This window comes from Castor canadensis, chromosome 3, assembly GCF_047511655.1.
Source record: "Castor canadensis chromosome 3, mCasCan1.hap1v2, whole genome shotgun sequence".
Lineage (NCBI taxonomy): Eukaryota > Metazoa > Chordata > Mammalia > Rodentia > Castoridae > Castor > Castor canadensis.
This window is the reverse complement of record NC_133388.1, coordinates 134700325-134711188: the sequence shown is the minus strand read 5'-3', so window position 1 is coordinate 134711188 and position 10864 is coordinate 134700325. Positions and strand designations below refer to the sequence as shown.

At 39.3% G+C, this 10864-nt stretch overlaps 1 pseudogene; it reads left to right on the top strand.

Annotated features, from left to right (window-relative positions):
* Positions 1–3252: 3252 nt before the first annotated feature.
* LOC141422230 (small nucleolar RNA SNORA31) lies at positions 3253–3361 on the top strand (annotated as a pseudogene).
* Positions 3362–10864: the final 7503 nt, after the last annotated feature.

Genomic DNA, 10864 nt, shown 5'->3' with positions numbered 1-10864 from the left:
TCATGCTACTCTCAAGTGACAAAATTCTTGTCTCCTAAAGACACTAATAATGTGTTTGTCACATTGCCACAGAAGGAATAAGCAGGAACCGCACTGTGAATATTTTGTGTTCTTAAAAGAAAGAACACCAAACCAACTACAGAAAGCCACTGTCTAAGAATTAAACTGAAAATTCCTGTAGAACAATCGGCGCTGGCTGGCAAATTTTCCAAATTACCCAAATGGTTTTGGAAACCAGACCAGAGACAACATTCACACACAAAACCCTGCCAGATTCTCACATAAGCTTTTAACATCACCCTCCATATTTGGTACAGATGAAAGGGTAATTGGAGGCCTGTGGAAAATATGAGTAGTTGGGTCACAGATTCTTCTTTACTTCTCACATGTCCCTCCCCATTGTAGAAGGGAAGGAAATGGCTTATGTAATGTTATGCTTGTGTTAAATCACTATTGTTGTGATGTGAGCACTAACCACCTCGGGCAGGTCAGGGTGTGGATTCTGGCTTGCCAGAGAAGGGAACCACAAAAGTCACAAGTGCCTTATGGTTTTTCCTCCTCAAGGATCCAACATGAATTGAACACAAAACATAAATACTTCCAAAAGCCTGAGGTTCTTCTCTTTTAGCCCAATGATGTGCTTAACAGGAAAAAGGAAATGAAATTAAATGAAAACAGGTTTCCAAAAACATTGTACTTACCAGCCAAATCACAGTCCAAAAAGATGCTAACAGCCCACGATTATATCCTTGGTAAGGGATGATCCAAAATATAATCCATCAGGAAAAAGACAGATTAATCCAAGATATTCCTTGAAAGGGAATCCCAGTAGTACACAAAGTAGCTCCAACCTTTTTCACAGCAGGAAAGAGCATTACCCCACTCCCCCCAAAAAAATCTGGTACATGAGTCTACCACACCAAAAACCTATTTCAAAGCCAATTCACCAGCTTAGAAAGATGAGAGGGGACTAGGAGAGGAGCAGGCATGCAGCTCCATGCGGGGTGAGTCCTACATCCATCTAAGGAAACTTACCATTCAATTGCTAAGCTCATGAAGGCATGCTTTGACACTGGAGAGGGACTCCAGAAAATGAATCGGCATTTTCTCTAGCAGGATTACTCTTCGATGGCTAGTGTTATATCATCACCCATACACATAGGCACTGACATTTATTTGTTCACCTGGATTCTTTGGTTATTTCTGAGCAATTTGCATCTTTACACCTATTTCCCAACATACACTTCAACTTTTCTGCCTTATACCTACAATTGTGTGGTTTCTACTACTTCTCATATCTTTTAATTTGTTGCTTATAAATTCTTCTCCAAATTTATGTAGATCAAGAAGATTGATGCATGGAACACCAAAGATTCACCATTAAAATGGGAAAGTGATTTCAGTTCACTCACGGGACACTAACTTGGAGAGAGAACTAGGTTGACAGAAGTGTAATGCAAATAACACAACCTATAGGTTTGTGCCTGACCACTAAATGATTTAGGAATCCTACTACTTATTGTTCAATTTGTCTATTGCAAAATCTGTAAGAACAAAAATCCATTTTAATCTGATGTACTGCCTTATTTAAACTTCTCATTAAGATAATTGGGAATTTACTTTGGGTATTCAGATCTTACACATTTAAATTTCTTCCTTTCTTCATGCTCTTGACAACTTCCCTGTGATACTTTTATTACACGAAGCATAACATTATCTCTTGTATGACTGGCCTAGTTTGAAGTGTTGATTTTTTTATTCATTCATTCAATGAACATTTACTAAGTGCCCATTGTGTGCAAGTTGCTGTGTCAGGTGCTACAAAGAAGAACATAAGCCAGAAGTTTTACACTCAAGAGATTTAGAGATTAACAAGGAAGAAATGAATGTGCAGAACCATAACGCAAAGCCAGGAAAGTTCCACAAGAGTGGTACAGATAATGCTACAGCAGTTCAGAGAAATACTTTTAGGTAGAGGAAATTCAGGGACGGTTTCCGAAAAAAGTCATTTTTAAGGTTGAAGAAGAAGCACTCACAAATAATATGTGTTTGGTGCAAATATATATTACCACATGGTGTTTTAAAAATATATATTTCTTCTCTCTTTACACAAGTTCCTTGACAGCAAGGGACACTTTTATACTTTTATACAGGTACTGGAATATGTTCAGTAAATGTTTATTGGATGGATAACTATTAATTAATTTGGTCACAGGGAGAATTCTAGACCAAGGCCACAGACAGCCGTTGATTACAGACACATTCTTTTGATTCCATTGTTTGGCAAATACAGAATCTTTCAGCTATGAAAAATAAAGCAATCTGTTTCTTGTTCCATTTTCAAGTTTATTTTTATTTGAAACAAACTTCCTTGTCTTCTCCCCATGTCCGGCTCCATAAATTGCTGGGTGTGCCTGTGTATATTGAAAGATAACAGGACGCAGGGTAGAAGTTTCCTTTTGTCGCCCAAGTTCCTTAGCAGCTAGCTTTCTGGCTGAGTGGGGGCTTCCTTTATGATCCCTCCAAAATGTGGGAATGTTTCACCATGGTCATGCTGAGGATTAACCAAACTCGGGAAAGTGCTTGGAGAGATTTCGATGAAAGTCCCCCTGGACCCACAAGGTATTAATGTGATGGAATGTTTAGAAAATCATGCAGCTTGGCTCCATTCTTCAAACTTGTGAGGCTCCATTCTGGAGTTATTGCTAGGTTCCCACTTCCAACAGATCATAGTCTGGTACCATTCGCAGCAGGGGAAAAGACTTAGGGAGAGGAGGAAGGGAAAACAAAGCCAGGAGCCTGAATGGCTTCAGTAAGGGGGAGGGAGAATTGGGAAAGAGCGTGGTAAATAACTAAATGAAAAGTGAGATCCAAATAGACTCAGAGCAGATAAAAGACTCATTTTATAGACTACTTAGGACTGACCTTCCCCCTTTCCTTTCCTCCCAGCCTTGTTTATGTAAGTTAAATGATGGAGAAGACCCTTTTCATTTTAAAAAGGTTCTTAATGGTAAATTCATTTGATCATGTTTGAGAGGTGATTAAAGTTAGGGCAAACCTTATGATCTCAAAGTCATTTGAATTAAAGATCCTCACTTTTGCTCAAAATAACAGAGTGCCAAAGAATGCATTTTCTTTACAACTTTTAACAAAGACATAATGACAATGCTTTATATTCAATGACATTTGCCACTTACTATGTTCACATTATGAACTATTACATTCTCAAAAGCTCATAAACCTAGTATTTTAATGCCCATCTTACAGATAAACAAACTCAACACTAGGGTACAAAAGAAAATAATCTATGTGCTTGCTGTCTGTCTCTGTGACAGCCCAGATTGAATTGGATAATATATCCCTAGGAGAAAAAGAAAAAAGGAAAGAAACAAATCTAAGCTAAATATCACTGATTTCACAGAACTGCTAATTAATGACTGAGCCGCATCCTACATTCTTTTTCATTTACTTCTTAAAGCAGCCTTACAAAAGAAGTGTTCTCATCCCTCATTCTAGATGATTTCTTTGAATTAGAGAAATTGGGTACTTTCTAAAACATCCGGTGACCTCTACTAGGTTAAAATGGCCATTAGAGCCCTGTTCTTTAACCACGTTGTCATTCATTCAATAACCCTTATATTGAGCATCTACTGTATTATTTAGGAACTTTTAATATGTTGGCATCTGGTGTTTTCATGTTCAACATGTAGGTAAATGGACGCCATCGATATTCGGTAGGCGTGTGTGCGTGTGTGTGTACACACACACACGCGCACACACCCACACACACCTACTGAGACTCAATGGAAATAACCAGCATGATGCATTTAAAGTGAATTATCAAGACTTAATTTCACAAGTGGAAACAGCTTATATGTTTTGAGTACATCAAGAACTACTCAAGTGGTTGTAAGAGCCACTGCCAAGATTCTCTCACGTCGGAATCCAATGACTATATCTTGAAATGGCCACCCCCAGGGCCTTTCTGGCCAAGTGCAGTTTCTTAGCCTACAACCTTAATCTCAGACCCCACAGTGACAGAAAGGCTAAATCCATTCAAAGCTGAGGGCATTCAGATTCACTTGTGTCTACATATGTTCTATCAATAGTTGGAAGATTTTGATCACCCCATCTAAACTTAAAAATAAAATGTTTACACGGTTCTTTATTTAGAATTTATTTTTGATCATAAAAACATAAAAATTATATATAATTATAGCATAATGTATGCTGTTTCAATACAAATATACACTGTATAATGTTTAAATTGGGGTAAACATGCCTATCTCCTCCAACATTTGTTTTTGTATATTTTAAGGGTAAACTGGGTCATATAGAAATGATTACCTACAAAGTTTTGTACAGTTCAGCCGTTAATTGTCTCTGAGGGAATTTTGAGAGTGTTATGCTACCACTCAACTATTTTCTTTCTTTCACTTTGTCCCCACTTTTTTCATGTTAATTGATTTGCTCCATGAAATGCTCTGTAAAGTGGCCAGATGTGGTAAGAGAATCTTGATAGTATGGGAATTCAGCAGAAGACTCCAGCAGCATAAAATGGTCCTCAAGTTTCCTCAGCTCCACATTGAGCAGTGACAAAGTCTCACACTTTAAGTGGGATTAAGAGGAATCTCCTGGATTTCACTGGTAATGTCTAAAGTAAAGAAAAACTGCCTACCATTCCCCCATTAAACACACAGAACGGGATTTTGTAAATACAAAACGGGATTTTGTAAACACAAAAGTAATTATCCTGGACTAGCAGCCTGGAGACCTGTTAATTTTGTGCTGTGCCCTGGGCTAGCTTTGTGACCCTGGACCAATCACATGCTCTCTGGATCTCAGGTTCTCTTTTATCGAAATAAATGTTGGATATGGTAAGCATGCTTCTATTAGGTACGAACAAAGTGCTGTGGGAATTCAGCAGGTGACTCTCCCAGGGAGATACAGATAAGAATGCACTGGGGAGGTAGTATTCGATCTGGTATTTGAAATATACTAGTTTTGCCAACTGAAGAAGAAGAGATCGGCATGAAGGGCTTGAGTGGCACAGGGTTGATTGTGTAATCACAACAGTTGCTCTCATCACAATCAACAGCCATCTGCAGAGACTGTCTTGGAAATGGGAAGGTGATGGGTGTTCAGAGATTAGGGGAAGGCAGTAAATCATTACTGAGATAAGGCTTCAACACAAATTCTGTTCAGATTACACGGGGCCTCAGGTGGCTCACTCAGTTTAGCCATTATCCACAGGTAGCAAGGAACCAATAGGATTTTTGTGACTTGCAATAGGACAAGACTTTTAACACAGAATGAATTAGATGAGAAAGTAACTCCTGGTTAGGGGACCAGTTAGGAAGTTGGTATTACACATCAGGAGAGACACGAGAATCTGCATTTAAAGCAGGCAGATGTTGAAGACATTCCTTAGAAAGAATTAATAAAATTTAGTGACTGGGAAATCAATGGGAGCTATAAGAGTTTTCTACTTTGATATAGTGACCTCATATAGCCTGTCATTCTCAAACTTGAACATCCGTCAGAATCCCCTGAAGGGCTTGTTAGAAGACAGATTTCTGCACCCCCACCCAGCAATCTGGGAACCACACTACAAGAACAGCTGATGTGAGATTTAAGGGAGTTAAGAGGTAGTTTAAAAGAGAAAAAGCTAATAGGTTACTTTCTAAGCATCTATTATTTGAGAAATTTATGGAAATGTTGTATATTTCCTTGTTATCCATCACCCCATTAGGTATAAACTCTAAGACAGCAAGGGTTTGTGTGGTTCACACCTAAGCCCAGTACCTAGCACAATGCTTAGAACATCTGATGATGCTCAAGATAGAACCACTAAATGAAAAACAGAATGTTGAATTAATCCAGGTGGCAATGATGAGAAGGCAACTAGAAACATGGGGCATGAATTTTGGAGAGATGTTAAGTCTGTGAGTTACTTCAGAGGGCTGATAGCACAATCCACGTTTAGCAATCCACACTGAGCAATACATCAGCAAAGGTGAAAAACGACGGGTTCCTAAGGGTATAGAAACAAACACTGAAGGAGCACCCATGTGGAACACTGAAGGAAGAATTTCTGTGTGTCAAAGGCAATCAAGCAAGATGATGTCACACTCCTTTTTAACCCAAATGTATATTACAATTCTATGATGTATATGAGAAGGGAGCAACGACAAATTCGTGTGAAACTGATATAATGGATACAGTAGTTGAGTCGAATGCTTTATTTCAAAGTGGAAAATGATAAACATAATAAATACAAGAAAGAGCTAAGATACTAGAATCAAGTCAGGATACTGGTAAAAGCAGACCATGACCCTACCCCACCGACTGGCCAGAGTGGATGGACCATCTCAGCTGCCAACCAAGACCATATCACACACAGCATAACAACTCTGTACACTAGACAACCACTCTTCTGTCTTTTCTTCATCCTCATCCATCTAAAGTGCATACATCTTTATGAGAAAAACAAAGCTCTTGTTCGTCAGAATATCATTGTGTTGAAAGATCACAATTTTAGCATCAGCTACATCAAGAGAAGACACATACATTCTAACCCTGACATTTATAACTCACAATGGCTTATTTTTACAAAGAAAGCGTGTAAATTAGGCAGCCTTTTGCTAAGAAAAGAATTCTTTTTTTAATCAGTAAAGGAAATTTGTGGCCTGATAGTGATAGAACATAGTCCTCTCAAGTTAGAAGACACTTTTACCTCTGCTACTAGGTTAGAAATGCTTTAGAAATACACAAAGGATTTTTTAAAAATAGGAGTGCAGGGCCTCAGAGAATACTGCTAGTTTAAATAACACATGAAAAGTATTTATGAGCCCTTTTTTTATGAGGTGGTCAAAGAAAAGACCATCCAGCATGTAACATAAGACTGGCTGAAGAAGAAAGCACTTCCAAACCACATTGGAGAGTTAAGCATGAATGGAATTTTATTTCAGTCTCTATTGCTTATTTAAATTAATGGTGTTTTCAGATGGGGCCTAAATGATACTGCAGATCAAGGTGAGGCTTGCCAGGAAGAAAATATACTAGTCTATAATTCAAAGAATGTTACTAGGTAATGTTGAAATAATCTGGAATATATGGGTTGGGCATAAAGGGGTTTTAGAAAGGACACAGAGTTATAATACGCTCAAGTCCATTTTGAATCCTGTGGGCTGAACATTTTGCTAGTCAGGGCTCTGGGACTACTCCATGTTCAGCTGATGCGGCTAGATTGTCTACAGGCAACAAGGCCTGAGCATCACACACACAGGGCCACACATGCTGTAGCCTTGAGTCCAGCCGACTCCAAAATGTGCTCTTCATTGATTCAGTTGTTCCAGATGACCCCTCCACAGTGCAAACCAGAGTTTTATTTCTATTAAGTAGTGATGGGTCTGAGCTAATCCCCTCACAGTCTCCTGTCTGGGCCTCTTTGTGGCAAAAGAGCATGCCCTGGTGTGTGACAGCTGGCAAAGGTTACAGGTTGTGGATGCAGCCATGGAATAGAACAAAGATAACTGGTCCCTAGAGGCATTAAACTGAGATCGTTGGCCTCATTAATTCCTGTCTTATAATGAGCATCTGCCCCATGAGTTGGATCAGTAACAAATTGTAACGGTAAAGTGTTCCCTCAGGCCACCAGTTGATTGAGTTCTATAGCTGTGTCAAGAGTATTGATGTGTTCAGGCCTTAAATGAATGTTAGCTGCTCCTGGCTTCTCACTCATTTATTCAAAAAACACTGACCACTGACTATGTTCTGGGCATGGTAGTAGGCTGCAACCAAACCTAGGTAATCTTCCACAAACTCTTTTTGAATATTACAAACATAACACGGAATGCTGAACCTTTAGTCAGTCATTTCTGGATCAGAAAAGCAAGCCTTTTGGGTTTTTCTGTTTAATGATTTAAAGTACAATCAGTTCAGTAACCCAACATTCCTCCTCAGAAAGCTTACATTTCAAGTTCAGAAGCATCAAGCCAAGTCACATATTTTATAAACCTTACACATATTAGGATTAACACTAAATTAAACTTAGAAAAAAGAGTACAATCTTAGTCTGTCATTTGCGTATCTACACAATTGCTTCAAAAAATTAAGAAAGTGAAGAAAAAGATAATCAGATTAAGGGAATTTAGTTTTCAGTAAATTCAGTAAAACCATTAAATCATTTCATTCCCTTTTATAGAGCCAAATTGCTTTTATTATAAATTTCCCTTTAAACCTTCTCTCTCTTTTTTCCTTGGTCATCTGTCTTCTTTCCCCCAAACTTTTGGTTTGTGGTAGATGAGCAGTGATGGAAATAATGGATGCTCACCAGGGATCCACCTTCTGCCCACTTAAAAGGGACATCAGCCAGTGTGCTGTGCAGCTGGGCACACACATAACTCCCACCTTCCAGTGCCCATCCTCCACTTCCCTGTCCTCCCTCCCACCTCCTTGCCAGATGGAATAGTAGTTTACCAGCAGGAGGGAGTTCCATCCTGTGACTGCCTCTATGTGAGACTTCTGGATACCTAACAAGAGGGTGGCTCCCCTTCTGCAGTTGTCAAGCCCAGCCCAAGGTAAATGATCACTCCTTCATCCTGGGGTGGGGTGACTCTCCAGGAGGCAGAGGGAAAAGTTTAATTTGCTTTTATGAAGAGTTAATCTGCAATTCCCGACTTTTCACTCCAGCAAAGCAATGTTGAAAATATATGTTGCCATACCAAATATATATCAAATGTAAAAGGATGCTGGCCCCATTCTGCTAATCGTGGTCTTTGCCATCCCTGGTGGAGGCTGAGGTCCCAGTATTCAGTGCAGCCGCTCACTCCAAAGTTCAAGCAGTGCAATGCCATGTGGTGGCAGAGGTCTTGATCCGATTAAAGATTTCTAGTCAGGTTTGAAATGCAAGAACTTGCAGTTCTTTTTTCAATTAATCTATCTTAACAGTTTATAGAACAACTTCTATAAGCCCCCATGTGTTTGATTTTACCTCAAAACAAACAGAACAGTATCTCTTGCCAGCTTGATTAATTGGAGGTCATTCTATTGGACTTCGTACTCACATTCTTCATTTTTCTTCCCCAGAGCCAGGCCTACTTTTAGTGGAAAATGAAAAGGTGCGAACTTCTGAATCCAAATGCAACCTTGGCTTCTCCAAGAATAGTTTGGGTTATCTAATAACAAGTCTCTTTATTTAAATTGTTCTAGCAACTTAAAAGTCATGAACAATTAAATTGACCAGCATTTTCATGAGAAGCCATTTCAGAAGGAAATGATAGAACATTATTTATGAAGCAAAGCTTTCAGCAAAATCGGTTAGTGATCATTGTAACTATGAAAGACACATGGTTGGGCTCGATTCCCTTGACAACTAAATCTGAAATGATATTTTTGATATATAGCTTTTCTATTATGAATATTCCAAAATCAAGAGAATAATTCCAATTCACTCTTAGCCGCTGAGATGCCATGATTCAGACTGCACCTACAGAATGTCTGTCCTATGTCAGGACAGTGCTAGGTGCTGAAATATTTAGGTTTTCTACATGGCCTGGTCACTGCAACATCAAGGGACCTCTGAAAATGGGACAAACCCTGACTTTTCTTGTTGACTTTTGTGTCAACAAAAAAAAAGTCCCTGGTTCATTCATTTATTCACAATATTTTTTTAAAGACCAACTCTGTACCATTCTAGGCCTTGGAGCAATTCCTCTTGCAGAAACTGTGGTCTACATCCTTAAATACATAAGCATCTTATCAAGAACATGTTCCAAAGGCTAGTCAGAGGTTGGCACATCTGAAAAGACCATTGGTTGCCTGGAGCCAACAACTGCCATCTTGCACTGACAGTATAGGGAGAAATTACGTAAGTGGCCACTCCTTGGCTTCGTGAGACACATGGATGTGCAGTTCCATGGACTAGGGCTTGGTTATGTGCCACTGGCAATATCAGATTTGAAGACAAAGTCCACTTGTGCAATGCCCCTGGAAGGCTTCATCACAGACAAACTGAGAGTCTAGAGACTCTCAGCTGCTCGGGCTCCCAAACACACACACACACACACACACACACACACACACACACACACACACACACACACCCCTGCCCTGAGACATGGAGTAGGAAGCTGTGACAAAGACAACTGGACAGTTATTATGCTGTTGACATTAACAACTATCCCTTAAACTTACGGTGCTTGAGGTTTGTGGGTAATGACTTTAGTTAAATTTCGTTTGTTATCATCCTGAGTAAAATGAAGAGTAATATGAGAAACCTGATTAGAAAGTGATTTCACAGTCCTGCTGGCCTTAGTTCGAATTCTCACTTCGTATCTCAACACTTGTGTATCCTGAGCAATATCCCTCAGCTCTCTGAGTCTGTTCTTCCATCTGATGTGAAGACATGGGGCTTGGGCTCTCGTGCTGTTCTAAGTGTTAAGGAAGACAAGGCAGACAAAGTGCCTTTGTGCCTAACACAAACTAGGGGCCCAGTAGAGTTAGAAATCTACCACTTTCTCACTTAGTATTGCAAAAACATAGGGAGGGGGACACAGCACATCCAGGTCAGAGGTCTGTAGGAAAGTTTGCACTCATCCAAGCTACTCATTCATCTGACTATTGATTCTATGTAAAAGGTGCTAGCATCAAAAGGACAACTGGCATCAAGTTATTTATAATTACCGTCATTTAATTCCAGATCTGTTTTTAGGTGAAACTTCAAGTCAATTGCTTACCATGTATATTTGAAGAAAAAAAGATTGTTTTCCACTTCCTATGTATGTTCAATTTGTTGTTGAAAGGCAGAGTTCCAATCTCACAGTTAGAAAATGTGGTGTTTAGGGTGGCAGTTATAATATTG